The 18,472-nt window shown below is 40.4% G+C and overlaps 1 protein-coding gene across 1 annotated transcript in view; it reads left to right on the top strand.

Moving 5' to 3' along the window:
- LOC124263459 overlaps positions 1-18,472 on the top strand; it is a 158,381-nt gene that overhangs the window by 64,737 nt on the left and 75,172 nt on the right.

Genomic DNA, 18,472 nt, shown 5'->3' with positions numbered 1-18,472 from the left:
AGTCAAATTTATTGACTCACGAAAAAACATGAACTTGCCCAATTCATCCCCCTTGACCATTTTAATGGGGATGACTACAAAAGAAATTGGATCAGAATAAGAGCTGTTGCGTGTTTGAGGTTTAGTGGATGACGTTAATGGTTTGGCAATGCCTCTTGGGGTGTATGAATGCTGCCCCGTTGTGATAAATTAAAAGGGGTTAAAGTCAGGGTCTTCGGTGGCAGTAATAAAAACTAGAGTCTCCCCGTGTGGCGTTTCCCCTGTAGTAGTGTAAGCCCACCTTGTTGGATGTGTGTAGAAATGTAGAAACTGTGTTAGGGAACTCAGCATTGTAGTCCTGAAACTGGATATTTTCTTAGTAAACATTTTAAAGGATCAACTGTACTGAGTCAACAGATCAACCTCTTAAAGGGAGAGGAGGGTGTGTGTTGGTGTCGGGAGGGGGGTGTAGGTGTAGGGAGGGGTTGTGTGGGTGTCAGGAGGGGGTTTGTGGGTGATGGGAGGGGAGTTGGTGTTGGGAGGGGTGTGTGGGTGTAGGGAGGGGTTGTGTGGGTGTCAGGAGTCGATGTGGAAAGGGGGTTGAGTGCAGGGAGGATATGTAGGGAACTGAGGTCAGGAGGGATGTAGGGTGGAATGTTGAGAGAGTGTTTTTGTTGGGGAGTGGGTGTTTAGAGATTTGGGTTCAGGGACCATGTTAATGGGTAAAGGATTCTGTTGAGAAGCAGTGTAAAAACACTGGGGTTCTGGGAGCTGAGGGGCAAGTGTAGAGAGTTGACAAGCAAATGCTGGGAGTTGAGGGCAAGTGATAGAAGTTGAGGGGCAAGTGCCAGGAGTTAGGGGCAAATGGTGGGAGTTGAGGGGCAAGTGTCGAGAGTTGACAAGAAAACGTTGCGAGTTGAGGGCAAGTGATGGAAGTTCTGGGGCAAGTGCCAGGAGTTGAGGGGCAAGTGTAGGGAGTTGACAAGAAAACGCTGGGAGTTGAGGGCAAGTGATGGACGTTCTGGGGCAAGTGCCAGAAGTTTAGAGGCAAATGCCAGGTGTTAAGGGGCAAGTGCTGGGAGTTGGGGGGCAAATGTCTGGAAGGTGTGTGTGTGTGTGTGTGTCAAATGGTGGGTGTTGAGGGAGAAAGTGTAGGAATTGACAAGCAAATGTTGTCAAGTGCTGGAAGATGAGGGAGGCAAGGGTAGGGAGCTGAGGAGGGCAAGTGATGGAGTGTAGTAGGAGCTGAGGGGCAAGTGTAGGGAGTTGAGAGGGGCAAGTGTAGGGAGGGGAGTGCTGGTTGCAAGTGCTGCAGGTGAGTTGAGGGGCAGGGTAGGGAGTTGACAAGCAAAGGCAGGGGAGCAGAAGGGGAAGTGTGGTGAGTGAGGGGCAAGGGTAGGGAGTTGAGGGGGGGAAGGGTAGGGAGTTGACAGGCAAAGGTGGGGGTGAGTTGAGGGGGGGAGTTGACAAGCAAAGGCAGGGAGCAGAGGGGGAAGTGTGGTGAGTTGAGGGGCAAGGGTAGGGAGTTGACAAGCAAAGGCAGGGAGCAGAGGGGGAAGTGTGGTGAGTTGAGGGGCAAGGGTAGGGAGTTGACAAGCAAATGCAGGGAGCAGAGGGGGGTGCACAATGAGGAGTTGTATTGGGAGGGGATGTAAAGAGGGCATGCATGAACTCAAATAATAAAGTATGTTGTATTCTGGGTTTTTTTTTTTATTCAACTGATTTGTTAACCTGTAGGCTGTATGAGTCACCAGGAAAACAGAAGTTGTTTGTATTTGCATAATTGAATAATTTGAGTAATTTGTAAAACAGAATCAGTTTGTAACATGCAAGTAAATAAACAAGATTTCTGAAATTGGTCCCACAGTGCTTCGTGAGCAACATGAACATTGCACCACCCACTGGCAGTGGAAGCTTTGGGGGTGGTGGGGTAGCCTAGTGGTTAAAGTGTTCCCTCATCACCTCCAGAACCTGGTTCAATTCCCCACATGGGTACAATGTGTGAAACCCATTTCTGGCGTTGCTGGCATGTTGCTAAAAGTGACGTGAAACCTTAGTCATTCATTATAATATTTGTGTATTTTGTAATTCAAAAGAAAACCAACCATGAGTGAGATAAAATTTAAGCCGCATCGGCATTGTTTCAACCATATGTGACAAGACCAAGTTTAAAGAATACACAAAATCGTGTTGCTACACAAATGTACACTCAAAAGCCGGTTTCAGATGTATAATTTATAGTACAAGGAATGGAGGTAGCACTGCATGAATTATTTTGTTGCAAAAGATGCCGAGTTCTCAAAATACAACGTTTTTTCATATTGCCCCAATCACATGTAAAGAAACAAAAACTACTGTATTCCAAAGTCAACAAACTGGTGTCCCGTGGTTTAACATGAGACTGTTCAGGATCCAAACAACCCATGAATAATTTGTATTTTTCACGCAACCTTTCACCACATCGTTTTCAACCGAGGCAGCAGCCAACGTATCCTGCCTATCGGTGTGAAATTGGCAGTGTGTTGCTACATCAAATGGCAATATCAGTGACTGGCATCTTCATCAAATAACAATATGTCTCCCTCATCTAGCAATGTGCTGGACTCCAGCTTGAACTGAATTAAATAATTTGATGGGTTCATTTCTTGTGGCATGAGGAATAGAAAAAGATGCTTAAAGCCAAATTGTACGCGGTGTGATCCTTTTGGTGTAAGGTCCAGCAGCATTGACTCATCCTCTGTTAGTAGAATATGTGTAGAAAGGAACACTCGAGTGTACCACCATAGAGATGAGGGCTGTTGAAGGACAAATACTACCGTTTCTTAGAACCATGAAGCGGTATGTAAAAAAGTGTAGCTATCTTCAAAGAAAAAGGTACAATGAAAAACTAAACCTCACAAAAAAACCTGGTAAAATCCTGTGCATACTGAAATGAAAAATGTAATATGTGTCGGTAAATATGTCAGTATGTTTGGATGTACTGTTCTTTACTTTAGATAAACAAGTCTTCCGGAAAATAGTCTGTGAATGCTGTGAAAAAAGACATGTTTTTGTAACACTTGCTCTCAAATGGTCCATGAAATACCTGGATTTTGAGCAAGTTATGAATAGTTACCGTTGGGAATAACTCGGAATTTGGTGGAAAGCTTAAATAATGAGACAAAACCTTGTTCCTTTCATTCACTAGAGAATGCAAAAAAATGATGCGTCCTATTTTTTTAAAGGTAGGAAAAACATTTCAGGGGCTTTTCTTGTCAAGACAAGTTTTTAAATTTGTGATTTGAAATCATTGTGGTGGATGAATTTTTTCCTGACTTGAATGCAAATTGATTTATCCCATGTGCAGCATCGAAATTGTCTATTTTCTGTTCAGATTACATTTGGATTCCTATTAAAATTACCTGATATTAATACTGGCACAGCATATGTGATTTCATTACAAGACAATTCCAAGACAGCTACAAGTGAAATGAATGATGACAATTTTTTTTTGGTCAAGTATGCTGTTCTCAATTGCACTTTAAATCAACATGCCTTTTTCTGATTGAACAACCAGTGTATCAAATCTAAAAGAAATAGATTATGGCTCTTCCCAGTTTTGCCCAGTTTTTCTGTTAACGCACGAAATGAGCGTGTCTTTTGGATAGAGTAAATTGGAGTTACAAATGGGCGAAAAAGAAAGTGTCTATTTCATCGAGGGTTGAGGTTATTTGCCTGCAGCAGTGGCAGGGTCTGTTGCTCCAGCCGATGTTTGACATTCCAATTGCTGGTCCAATTTGCCCTTGGTTTTTGGCTAACTGTTGTATTATAAACCAACCAATCCTTGCTGGCCCGCTGTAGTTGGATCAAGTCAAGAAGAGGGTCATTTTGATTGGGAAAAATTCCACTTTCTGACATTTTATTGAAGTCAAATTAGATGAACAGGCTGTGTTTGAGAAGCAAATAGGGAAAAGTCCGAAAATGAACTAAGGTCTTTCCAATAAAGTCTTAGGCTGCATGTGCTGTATAGCTTCAATTATAAGATTTAATTGAGTTGGTAAGAACTGCAAATTGTTCCAGAATGTTTATTTAGTTGGATTATTTAAAAAGCTTCCAGCTGCAATTGATTGAAAATTATCTTTGCAGGGAAGATCAGGAAACATTGTGTACTCAGAGTGTATATTGATATTCCATGTTACTTGAACATGAGATATCTGTGGAGGAGTCTGCAGGGTCCTGGGACCCACTTCTTGTCTAAGAATTGGACAGTTTGGGTCGTCATCTAGTCTCAGTGACTGGAGACTTGATACTGTAGCTGAAGCCATGTTGGCCTTCTTTAGTCAGGGTAGGGATTTCCTCGCTTTAGACACTTGTGATACAGAATGTGATGCGATATTGCTGATGATGTATACAGCCACATTCACAGTAAATTATTGGTACCCGGGGTGGGTGAGTTAAAATTTGACGTCGCATCAGCAATTTATCAGCCATACTGCGACGAGACCAAGTCTGCACATATACTTTTGAAGTACAAAGTTTAAATGAGTGTCTTAAAGACATATTTATTCATTACATTATTCTGGGGTTCATTCTGGTCATGGGAGCTGATTCAAATAGAAATCTGGTAGTGAGGATTGTTGGTAATAATAATCACATGGTTTGTCTCATCCAGAATAAATCATTTGTATCACCCTGGCGTGATAATATTTCTGTTCACGACCTTGATAGAATTGACTCCATATAACCAATGTGTCATTTTAGCCAACTATGTAAGTTCCCATGTAGTAAGGTAGGCAAAGGGTTATGCGATATCATGGAGGAGTTACATGTAGACTTGTTTATAACCAGTGTTGCAAGAAACTAGTATCTTCACATCTAGTCATTGGATTGGCGTCATCTAACTTTTCAGCTCCCTGGGGAGTATACAACTCATGATGATAAAGGGGTAGTGGGGTAGCCGAGTGGTTAAAGCGTTCGCTCGTCACGCCGAAGACCCGAGTTTGATTCCTCACATGGGTACCATGTGTGAATCCCATTTCTGGTGTCCCCTGCTGTGATATTGCTGGAATATTGATAAGGGCTGTGTAAAACTATGCTCACTCACTCACCCACTCATGATGATAAAATATTTCACTCTGCCAAACACAATACATTCTTTAATCATTAACATAAAAACAATAATACCAATGTGATTCATCTTGTTATGCCATTGTCCACAAGTAGCTTCTTTCAGGAGAAAAAAATGCATTTTTTGCCACTTTTTTTTTTAACCTTCTAAAAGTGATGAACAGTTGTCCTGCTGACTACAGACACACTTCTACCTGCCGCACATTTCTTGCCGAGGAGTTACCTCTTTATTTTCAGAGCCCTCAAATCAAACCTTCCATGTTGGTTTAGTCTCAACCCAGCACTGTCCTTCTGTGTTCTCAACCCCCATCTCTACAACATAATCCCCAAAGGGAGGCTAACTTGGAAGAAAAAACAGCATCTTAAGATGTTTTAGTAGCCATGTTGTTTTTTGAGTGCCTTCTTGCCCGTGTGCAGTGACTTGGTATTGAGGTGTAGTGTTGCGAGATACCTTGGCCACAGTGATCACTGCTTCTGGAAATTGTCAGGAAGTCTTATCTCCGACTACGAGTCGGAGGCTAGATTTGCCTCACGTCAACTGGATAATATGCGTGCACGCTTTTTGTTGATTTTTTTCTGGTCTTTAAGAGGAGTAAAGGAAACAAAGTAGTTTGTTTTAGGATTCAAAGCAATGGTGTGATTGGTTTAGCAAATGCTTGGTTTCAAATGTAAGGGCTGGTGTGTAGAAACTTGAAGGTTTATTTAGTTGTATGACTTCACACAATTGTTGTGTTTTTTTTTCTATCTCACTGGCATCTCTCGTGTACCAAGCTCTAGGTTTCAGTCGATGTCATGGAACATAACTGCTGGTTGAGTTGACTGGATTTAGTGTCAATGTCAGTGTTTGCTGTCATAGCGGGTGTCAGCTGGTTGAACTAGTGTGACTTCATACCCCTACTGTTTACTGTAATGGTAACACTGTCAGCAGCATTGTTGTCCCAAGGAGATTGTTGTGAGATTGCCAGTGATTTCTCACAGACACCTAAAGGAGAACTTTGTCTAATCAAATGATAAAATGTACACCTGTATGCTGTGTGTACATTAGACTAAGAGCTAGTCTCTGAAATGAACATATTTTACAGAAAAAAAAGTTCATGGTCACAAAAATAAAATATAATGAAAAGGAGCCCTGAGACTTTCTTCATTTTCAGAAGCTGTGGAAATCTAGACTTGACACATTTTCTAGACTTGCGTGGGCTTTCTTGGATATATATGCTTCAGGGTCTGTATGACAGACTGTGTGTATGTATGTTACAGATGTAACATGGTTGAACATGATTCAAAGGACTGGAAACTAAAACAAAAGCATCCTTTGAAATGTTCATATCAGCAATGACAAAAGGTATATGCTTTAACAAGAAGTTACCTGTCTGAGAGTAGCTTTGTTACCAACACACCTGACTTGATTATATCATGTCTAGTGGAAAAAAAGGTATAGAACAATCACCTGAGTGAATTAGGTGAGTTACCTGTAGAGATAATGTTTGCCCCTACTTGATAGAGTTCCCTCAGAGTACAAGATGAGATAGAAGCCATTCCACATAAACCATCCTTGGTGGCAGCACACTGTCTGGCTCAAGTCAGTTTCCATCGCAAAACTTAATCTTACATCTTTATGTCCGAACATTCTTACCAGAATTTGTCTCATATTCTGCAGAATCAGAATTATAAATCTGGGCCGTGACATTTTACTTTTGGTAAGTACCTTTTACCAGGCTGGCATTTCCCTCCCAAGTGCCTGATTCTTGTTTCACTGAGAGATTTATCTGAGGGCAAAGAATCTGAAAATCTCTGTTTTGTTTTTACTGGTCCATGCCGAGGATGCTTAGTGCTCCTTTGGAGAAGGGGATTCCATCGTCACCACTAAACCCCTCTGACAAGAGATCTGCTAGAATGAGACTGTTAATATGTCATGGATTCAGCAGAGTCCCACAGGCCACAACAAACTGAGTACTTTTTCTTTGCACTTGCCGCTCTCTTCTAACCATTCTTTTGCTTGTGATTTCATTATCCATGCAACAAGGGGCATGTTACTGATGACGTGTTAGCTCATCAAGCCGAAGACCTGGGGGTTCGATTCCCCACATTGGTACAATGTGTGAAGCCCATTTCTGGTGTCACCCACCCTGATATTGCTGGAATATTGCTGAAAGTGGCATAAAACTAAACTCACTCACTCACTCAGCATCCATGTTACTGATTACTTCCAGTATCCATGTTACAAGGGGCATGTCACTGATTACTAACAGTATCCATGTTACAAGGGGCATGTTACTGATTACTTCCAGTATCCATGTTACAAGAGGCATGTCACTGATTACTTTCCAGTATTCATGTTACCAGGGGCATGTTACTGATTACTTCCAGTATCCGTGTTACCAGGGGCCTGTCACTGATTACTTTCAGTATCCATGTTACAAGGGGCCTGTCACTGATTACTTTCAATATCCATGTTACAAGGGGCATGTCACTGATTACTTTCAGTATTCATGTTACAAGGGGCATGTTACTGATTACTTCCAGTATCCATGTTACAAGGGGCATGTTACTGATTACTTCCAGTATCCATGTTACCAGGGGCCTGTCACTGATTACTTTCAGTATCCATGTTACAAGGGGCATGTCACTGATTACTTTCAATATCCATGTTACAAGGGGCATGTCACTGATTACTTTCAGTATTCATGTTACAAGGGGCATGTCACTGATTACTTCCAGTATCCATGTTACAAGGGGCATGTCACTGATTACTTCCAGTATCCATGTTACAAGTGGCATGTCACTGATTACTTCCAGTATCCATGTTACAAGGGGCATGTCACTGATTACATTCAGTATTCATGTTACAAGGGGCATGTCACTGATTACTTTCAGTATTCATGTTACTAGGGGCCTGTCACTGATTACTTTCAATATTCATGTTACCAGGGGCATGTCACTGATTACTTTCAATATTCATGTTACAAGGGGCATGTCACTGATTACTTCCAGTATCCATGTTACAAGGGGCATGTCACTGATTACTTCCAGTATTCATGTTACAAGGGGCATGTCACTGATTACTTTCAGTATCCATGTTACAAGGGGCATGTCACTGATTACTTCCAGTATCCATGTTTCCATGGGCATGCTACTGATAACTGTTATTGGGGCTTTTTACCAATTATTGTTGCAATCCACCTTATCAGGAGAGCGTTACTGATTATTCTGTGGAAAGGTAAAGAGCAAAGAGCAATTCATCGAAGGCACAACATTTGGCTGTGCAGAGCTACATCCCATAAATGTTCCCGTAATCAATCACTGTATGTTAGAATCACAGTTCATCATGATCATGTGTTTAGGTTTGTCTGCTCTTAAAGGATTTTAATTCTAAAGACAACACTTGCGCTATGGCCTCTCACATCAAGGCAACAAGCAGACATACTGTTCAGCGTGACATTGATCCAAATTTTACATGGCGTGATGAAGCTGATCTTTCATACAATTTGTACTATTACATTTGGATGTGGTATCAGGTGTATCTTGACGCAGATTTTAACAGTTATAATTTCATCTGTATGAAAATTGGCGATTCTTATCAGTAGAAAACAACATATTGCAGGGCTCGATTTAGTGCTTTGTTACTTGCACTGATGCTAGCTAATATTACAAAGTGCAACCTAGTTATTATTCTAACTTGCACCAGGTGCAGGTCAATTTTTGAGTGGGTGAACTTCTGAATAAAACATCTAAATAATTCAATAGCATATTCCATTCATTACATATTACCATAAAAGCAGTGCAACTGGAATTTGGCTGGTGCAACTAGATTTTTATCTTATGTTGCACCTGGTGCAAGTAGGTTAACATCTCTTAAATCGAGCCCTGTATTGATTGTGTCAGAATATTGTCAATTTTACGATTCTATTTCCTTCCTGTCAGACTACTCAAGTGATGCCATGGATTTCCTGTACAAAGTATGATTTGTATTGTGATACAGCCCTGGCTCATCAGTATTGTCCCACAAGCGTGGATCAGAACAAAAAACTACTGTGTGGCTGTATTAGAACACCACAACATGGTACAGGTCTATTTCCCAGACCAATATGGGAAGTAGGTGTCATCCTTGGCTGAAAGGCAGAGTTCCATTATTCTCTACTGCTGGATATATGAAGCAAGCATGAAAGATTTGAGATCCATAGATCGAGCATCACCAACTAAGGAAGACACTCTTGGTGACATCGAGGTCCACAGCACATCATGGACAGGTGGTTGGCATAAAACATTTAGATTTTGGGAGGAAATACGGCACTCGTGAATGAGCTGAGTCCCTGAATCACGTTATTTTCCCTACTACCTAGCCCTCCCTGTAATGCTAAATCCCTATATGAAGGAAGTCTAGATTCCCTCAGGTTTCCCATCTGACAGGGGCTCCTTTTCAATTTAAATTGTTTTTTTTGTTACTATCAAGTGTAGGAAATTGAGGGGCAACTGCTATTAGTTGAGGGGCAAGTGCTATTAGTTGAGGGGCAAGTGCTATTAGTTGAGGGGCAACTACAAGGAGTTAAGTCTAGAATTAGCCTAGAACTAGACAAGTAGCCATACCAGCTTGTACATGAGGTGCTCTCATATAAACCTGCCAAGCGAAATTTGGTAATATTTCAACAAACTATCAATGATAGACTTTGTACAATTGTAGGTGGTTGTCTTCTTATGCATTGACAACAGATTCCAGAGAACAGTTTTCCAACTTGTAGTTGCCTATACCCTCCGTGTTACCTCCACATCAGTGTACAGGTGCTAACAGGGAGGACACTGCTGCTGGTGATGGCTGGAGGAGGTTCAAGCTGTGGCGTGACATACAGACAATTTATTGCTTCACAAGCTCTTAAAGCCTGCCTGTTTGGAGTGGTTTCATCAACATTTTTCAAAACAGAGCCACTCCTCACATCTTAGAAGTGTTGAATGTCCAGAATTATTATCTGTTTTCTTTCAAACAGGTGTCTGACATTTTATCTTATTTATGGTGTGTAAATATTTATGTACATCCAGCCAGTATGTGTGAACGGAAATATGTCCTTTTCGTCCTTCTTCGTCCTTTTAATATTCAGCTTGACTCGTTTGAAAGTTCATCTTATGTCCATCGTGCATCTTACACTTTTGAACATAGCCTCAGAAGCCATATTGTTTTCAAAACATGAGAACTGAAGGGATGGTCAGCCATGAAATTAACTTTGCAACCATATTGAAAGTGTTAAGATTTTAGTTTTAGTTTGTTACTTTATGCCACACTCAGCAATATTCCAGCTGTATGGAGGTGGTCTGTAAGTAATCGAGTCTCGACCAGACAATCCAGTGATCAACAGCATGAGCATTGATCTATGCAGTTGGGATACGATGACATGTGTCAACCAAGTCATCGATCCTGACCACCCAATCCTGTTAGTTGCCTCTTACGACAAGCATGGGTTACTGAAGATCAGTTCTAACCCGGATCTTCATGGGTAAAAGGCAGTTTCTATATTTTGTCTCCTTCAGCTATTAGTTGTCTGCCAAAAGTAAAAGCTAAAGGAAGCAAGTCTAAGTTTTCCTCAGATTCTGAATCCCCCCCATCTCACTGGGGCACCTTTTATTTTCAACTTGAATAGAGTTCTTTGTTTCTGTCAAAATTATATATTTTCAGAGATTAAAACATTCTCTGCAGACCAGCACTTTAGAGAACTGGTACGTTTGGTAACTGGAGCTTTTTAATATAACTGGTTTGACATAACTGAACGTTGGCATTTAATCAAATCAAACAACAGCACACCATGTCCAGCCAATTTGTTGGCAGTAATTCATCTGCAGAGAAAGTCTGTCTGTCTGTCTGTCTGTCTGTCTGTCTGTCTCTGTCTGTCTGTCTGTCTGTCTCTGTCTGTCACTGTCTGTCTGTCTGTCTCTGTCTGTCTGTTAGTGTCTGTCTGTCTGTCTGTCTGTCACTCTGTCTGTCTGTTAGTGTCTGTATACGACTGCAACTTTAGAAGAGTGCTGATGTGACTGATAATCTGGATTTATGCCAGACAGTAATGTTAGCACTATTATCCCAACATGATAAGTGCTGTTATTTTGGCAGATAAGAGAAATTTTATTACTTTTCTCTCATACTTAACTGCAGGATTTTATTATCATTCTACATAAAAAAATGGTGAGTAATACATTGAAAAGTTTTATTGTTAAAAATACAAAACGAGCAATTATCTTTCATTTAACACTGCTACTTGAATGAGGATATGACCGATGGCCTTTGTTTTTCATTCATTGTAGCAACAGACTGGAATTTGATTTAACTCTTTAAACTAAATCCTGTGACTTTTAAGCCAGTGTTTTGTAATCTAACTACCGGTAATAAAAAATGAAAGGTCTTATGAATACACCAGTGCTGTATGTGACGGATCTATAAGTATGAGGGGTGGTTGAGTAGCCGAATGGTTAATGGGTCTGCTCATCACGCTGAAGACCCAGGTTTGATTCCCAACATGGGTACAATATGTGAAGCCCATTTCTGGTGTCCCTCTCTGTAATATTGCTGGAATATTGCTAAAAGCGGTATAAAACCGCATGCACTATAAGTACGAGTATTTCATGCAGTTTGTCTGTTTTGAAGTCATGAACAAAAAGTTTTCTTGAATGCATGCACATCATAAATTGATTTCGTTCAAAGTTGGTTAAGATAAATTATGTGTCTTTTTGTATATTTCTTAGCTACATAATTAATCTGAACCATAGGTGTGAAGATAACACATGGCCATTTGTTTATACAGACAGCCCATCTTTCCAGTCCACTCACAGTAGGATAATCCATTACTGATATGCTGACAGATAATTGTGTAATTAGCAATCTGACATGTGTAAACTGTTCAATGTGGGGCCAATCTCAGGGTAATAACAGGTGCTTGATAAGTGTGCATCTCCCTAGGGGCCACCACCTGCAGTCAGGGATTAATTACAGGAACCACACATTAATACACACTTGCATGATGTGGATGGAGTTAATTGAATGTCAGCTTCTGCAATAAGGATGCCCCCATCAATCCAAATGTTCATTTCAGCTCGTTTATTTCAGGGTTCGTTGATTGCTTCTCAAGGGCTCAGCTTGTTGGTTTCTTAAATCAAGATGTTAATTTCAATAATATGCTGCTTATTACTTTATATTTTTTTAAATAGGGAATTAATTTGACAACTGGACCATCAAATATGAAGGGTCTTGGGTAGTTTGTAGATAATTATGTCAATTGTGATGCAGTTTTTCTGATCATTTTGCCTTTTTTTTTAATCATGATAGCAGCATTTGATTTTGATGGATTTATGTGTGTTTATTTTTCAGTGAATTTGGTTTAAGTGGTCCAGTTACCATGGCAATAGCTGAAACAACTGCTGTTTCATCATTTCCACATCTTAAGTGCCCTTATTTTCAGATTAATTTTAAAACTTTCATGACCTTAAATTCTTTATGAATTAACTGAAACAATTCATGGCCAGTAAAGAGGGTTGTTTTTAATCATGTCCAATTCTAAAGGGATTAATCTTAAATGAGTTGTACTCATAAAGTTTAGCAATGTATCTCTAAGTCCAGCAGTTATTCATTGCCAGGCATTAGTTAGCCATATCTCTGGTCACAGCCAAAGGCTCTTTGCCCACATCTTGGGAGGTAGAAAACTAAGTTTGGAATACATTAGCCTCTGCTTCATAGCCTTAGGGACTATTTGTCAGCCATATTTAGTCTCCAGTGGGGGATAGCATGTCTTGAAAGACTTGTCTTATAATGATCATGCTGGCGTCTCTTTCCATGTTCATTGAATTCTTAACCAAGTGTAATTATTGTCTATTGCAATGAGGGACCATTAGGCATGTCTTTGAGCATTATGCACAAAGGCATACAACATCAAAGGCTTCTCAATTTCGCTGCTTTGTTTTTCATGTTGGTTAGTTCAACTGAGTTAACTGGGCCATATTTTGCAAGTCTTTGAGGTGATGTTGTAGTAGTGACATCTGTGCACAGGGGAATCCTTTTCAGAAAATCACAGCTTTGTCAAAAAAAAGTATTTTCCTGTTTGCTTTTTGTGGCTGAATGAATCTGTGCTACAGTTTTCAGATATGTTAAAAACCCAGATTTTCAACTTTACCATGATGATCTAATAATTTCACTTATTATGATCTGTAAATACTGGGAATGTTCACAGGGAAACGTTATCAGTATGCAATAGATTCAAAGCAAGTATCAAAATTTTGTGAGTGAATGAGTTTAGTTTTATGTCACACTCAGCAATATTCCAGCTATATGGCGGCGGTCTGTAAATAATCAAGTCTGGACCAGACAATCCAGTGATCAACAGCAAGAGCATCGATCTGCACAATTGGGATAAGATGACATATGTCAACCAAGTCAGCGAGCCTGACCACCCAATCCCGTTAGTCGCCTCTTATGACAAGCATGGGTTGCTGAAGATCAATTCTAACCCACATCTTCACAGGTCAAAATGTCATGAAGTTGGAACCTAGTTTTCTGTGGGAAACTCATGGAAATTGATACTACACAATTTTAAACTTTATGTGAGGTCAATACATTTTTTTGTGGACCCCAAAAAGCAATATCGATCTTGTGCAAGGTCGATATTGCTTTTTGTCATATAGTTTATGAAGTTTATACTTGTTTTATTGTTTTAAAAAGGAGACAGAAGTTCAAAGAAACAGGGACATCGATTGGCTTAGGTTTGGGGAACACTTTTGGGTATTTCAGGTCAGTTCTGATAATTTACAGTACTACAGAATTTTTCTAAAGTATTGTTGGATTGAAGTGATACTATCTTTTTGAATTAGTGTGACCTTCAGAACTTCTGGTTTCTTTCATACTGAAGTGGATGAGTGAGTGATGTTTGGTACCTCTGCAGTAATCCATGTTCCAGCAACCAGTCCACATCCTAGGCTGACCAGACAAATGAGTGACTTAATTATGACACACATTCAACAGTTACAGTATCTGTTTTAGATTTTTCTCTGGCAATTAGCATTGCACACTAGAGACCTATTCTTTCCGGGGGAGTATGGGTAGCCTAGTGGTTAAAGCGTTGGCTCGTCACACCGAAGACCCGGGTTCGAATCCCCACATGGGTACAATGAGTGAAGCCCATTTCTGGTGTCCCCTGCCGTGATATTGCTGGAATATTGCTAAAAGCGTGTAAAACCAAACTCAGTCAGTCAGTCAGTCCGGGGGAGTATGGGTAGCCTAGTGGTTCAGGTGTTTGCTCGTCATGTCGAAGACCCGGGTTCGCTTACCCACATGGGTACAATGTGGCAAGCCCATTTCTGGTGTCCCCTGCTGTGATATTGCTGGAATAGTGCTTAATGCGGCATAAAAGTAAACTCACTCACTCACTCACCTATTCTTTCCAGAATCTTTAGTTGATTTTTCTGTCTGGAGTCATTACAACTGTAAATGTTCAGACCATGAGACCATCTTGACCCACTCATAACATGCATGTTAAACTTGCAGCAGTAAACAATAATGTGCAACAATTTCACATCAGATTGGCATATGGTTGCACATGAGGCCACAAAATGACTGAAACCACTGACAGCAGGGTTGACTTGTTCATACCAGCAGGTGGAAGGTCAGGCAGGGTCATATTTCAAGACACTTGAGATGCTCCTTAAGGAGACACTGTGTCAGGTCCTGGTGATTAGACACAGACAGAATCAACTCTATAAATATACAAGCCTACTTCACAGTAATATCACAGGCTTTGAGGTTCCTGATTTGTTTTGAAGAGTTTCCATTGCTGGGTATCTTCTGTGTTGTTTGTTGTCATGGTGATCAAACATATTCTCTTCACATTAATTGTAAATAATTGTATATGTTTTGTTAGGGAATTGTTTTGCTAAATGTAGATTTTTTATTGACTTAATTTTTTCGTAAAGTCGTGACTACAATGGCTACGAAAATGGGAGTATTCAACAGTGACTACAATGACTACGAAAATGGGAGTGTTCAACAGTGACTGTACCAAAGGCATAAGTCCAGAATATTTACGCTTATGAGTGAGAATGTTGGATGACTTCATGCATAGCTGTACTTAATTGTATTTTGATATCCTGAGACCTGAATAACATATTTTATTTGTAACACTGTCAAGGAGACATTAAACCTTTGGGGAATAACAACTATTAAATTGTAGAGATTATTACAGCAACTATGTCTCCAAATGAGGATGAAAAAGTCCATCCGGGAGAACTCACAAAGGGATGTTGACAATGTGTATGTCTCCCTTTGAGAATATACTGGCGTGTGTACAGCAAGGCCTCGTTGGATGCCGCTCTGTCCCCCATCATTAGCATATCTCTCTTATGTTACCATCATTAAGCATGTTAAATCCGACCCAGGAGAAAATATGCTTATCTAATAGTTTTTGTGTGTTTGCTAAACAAAAATGTCATGATGGAATGTGTTTACCCTTGAAAGATGTTTGCTTTTAACCTGCCGACATGGGGCGACCCTTGTGTAATTAGGCTGTCTACGATTTACTTTAATACCGGCTAATATGTATGTAAAAGTTTAGGGAGTAACGTGTCATGCTTTACTTGACGCCAGTTGCAGCCAGTCAAGCGAGTCCGACCCCTTACAGATATACGTGGAACTGCCAATTAGCCCTGAGTATTTATTCAGTTATTTTTTGTTGAGAGACTGTAGCAGGAAAAGGCTTGCGGTGATTATACAGATTAAGTACATTTGCTTTGTGGATGGTGCATATACCCACCCATGGCTGTCGACAGGTTACATAAAAGCAGACAATGGCCTCTATTGCGATGATTAATATTTTGCAATATCTCCCGCGCCACGGCTAGATGACATCATCTATCAATCTCGCTAGTAGGGAGAACAGGCTTCATAAACTAACTTTGACTTCAGGATTTTGTGTTTGTGGACAAGCTGGCACCACTGTAAGTGCCTGACTCAACATAACTAATCAACAACCAATCAGGTTGCTTGTACACACTACATAAGTAGTCATCAACCAATCCAGGGCTTGACAGAGATCAAAGTTTGATTTGCCGGCAGCAGTCTAGAAGGACAGCCATTTACATCTTATTGTTTAATGACGCCTGGTAGTCTGGGGAGGGTACCATACTGGCCCCCCTCGGGATAGGAATTCATGTAGTAGCATTATTTACTTCCCATTAAACAACAATTTCTAATAGCTGTGCTGGTTGTTAAGGGCAACAGCAGCAACAAAATATTAGAACAAAGAGGTGTTGACTGTTTAGGTATGCAAATTGTGTTATGTAGAGTCAGACATATTCTTTTTTCAGGGCAAATCCAATGTTGCTCAAGGCCTGTCTGTGCAATGTTTCCATTGATTTAATGCACATGTTGCAAGTGGTTTGGATGGAATTTCAGAATCATGTCAGTTTTAGATAATGAGAGGGAATTCACAGTAACCTGAGAACCAGCAGAGATGTTGTATTTTGTAAATGGGCTTAAGTCTAATGCATGGATCTGTTTATGTTCAGACATTTCTCAATTTTCTTGAATCATTATGTGCCTTTGTTTCTTTGACTATTGTAATATGAAATACGTTTGTATTGTTTATGAGCTTAAGAGGAACAGTTAGGTTTGACACTCAATATTGTTGCAATTGTTTAAAAATCTGAGTCTAATTTGGGAATTAGTTCAAAGTTTTGTGATTTCTTTGTACCTGTGACCTAGATAGCCTCACAGAACACATTAGTGTCATGCCCAGTGGAAAGTTTAAAGTGAAGGAGTGAAGTTATCCATGTCAGGAGAGATTTTGTCCAGGGCACCTTCTTCAAGGCAATCCTAACAGTGTGTCTGCTAACGACTTCAAATTCTAATACAGAATTATGATGTGATGGTGGCACCACATCTTAATGTCTTAACAAGTGAAGCTAATTAATGGGAATGAGGTAGTCCAAGTGAAGAGAGATTTGGTCCAGGACAACTTTCTCAGAGTGATCTTAGTGTATATGTTAACATATGGAAATTACAATCATCTTAGCGCTAAGATCTCTTTGTGGAATGGGTAGTCACAGGTTCTGTAATGGTACACTCTTGTTAAAGTATCTATTTGTCCTACTCAGACATTTCATTTGGTGTCCCCTGCTATGCTATTGCTTTTATTTTGCTAAAAGCATGGTAAAACACAATGTCAGGATCTGCTAAAATGTGCCCCAGTGTCAGGATGTCAGGATCTGCTAAAATGTGCCCCAGTGTCAGGATATGCTGAAATGTGCCACAAAGTCAGGATCAGCTGAAATGTGTCACAGTGTCAGAATCTGCTGAAATGTGCCCCAGTGTCAGGATCCGCTAGTTGTTTGTTTGAATCCCAAGCTGATCTGATTTACAAATCCTTGTGCCAACCTGTAATCATGCATCAATTCAGACTTTCTTCCACAGATACTGTGACTGGAGTACTACCATACTTGTTTTGTGTGCTGGCAAGTAGGTGCCTGACTCATGAGTGTGGGTTTGAATCCTGAATGGGACTCTATCCAACAAAAGTATTTGATTCTGTACCATACTGAAAAAGTCTAATCCGAAATATAACGTGGAAAAAGGAGCTTCTCACTCCAACTCATTCACTCACAGGCTCTGACAAAGCAGTTACAGCAGTTGTACAGGCTTTCTGCCAGAGCAGTTACAGCAGTTGTACAGGCTTTCTGCCAGAGCAGTTACAGCAGTTGTACAGGCTTTCTGCCAGAGCAGTTACAGCAGTTGTACAGGCTTTCTGCCAGAGCAGTTACAGCAGTTGTACAGGCTTTCTGCCAGAGCAGTTACAGCAGTTGTACAGGCTTTCTGCCAAGAGCAGTTACAGCAGTTGTACAGGCTTTCTGCCAGAGCAGTTACAGCAGTTGTACAGGCTTTCTGCCAGAGCAGTTACAGCAGTTGTACAGGCTTTCTGCCAGAGCAGTTACAGCAGTTGTACAGGCTTTCTGCCAGAGCAGTTACAGCAGTTGTACAGGCTTTCTGCCAGAGCAGATTTACCTGAATACAGGAACAACTTAGTTGTACAGTTAACTACAGTTATGACAATGGATATAACAAGATGGGGTTTTCTGTCCCAGATCCTGCTGAAAATTTCTGTCAAAATGTGTATAGAGAACTCCAATTACAAAAAAAGTAAAATTAGTCTTCCCATTGAGTTCGTCATGACCGTATTTTATTGTTTATATTGAAAACACAACAAAACACTGATTAAAACAATAACATTTACTGTGGCCTCTTGCAGTAGGCATTCTTCCAAGAATGACACGGGAATTAACAGAAGGCATCACATAAACCTTCATTTCAACAACAGACACTCAGACCAGGAAATTAGGGAGTTGCACAACTAGCTAACTAACTAACATATCTTCG

The sequence above is a fragment of the Haliotis rubra genome, unplaced genomic scaffold, assembly GCF_003918875.1.
Source record: "Haliotis rubra isolate DU_JTF1 unplaced genomic scaffold, ASM391887v1 Scf884, whole genome shotgun sequence".
NCBI classification, from domain to species: Eukaryota; Metazoa; Mollusca; class Gastropoda; order Lepetellida; family Haliotidae; genus Haliotis; species Haliotis rubra.
This window is presented reverse-complemented; position numbering and strand designations above follow the sequence as displayed.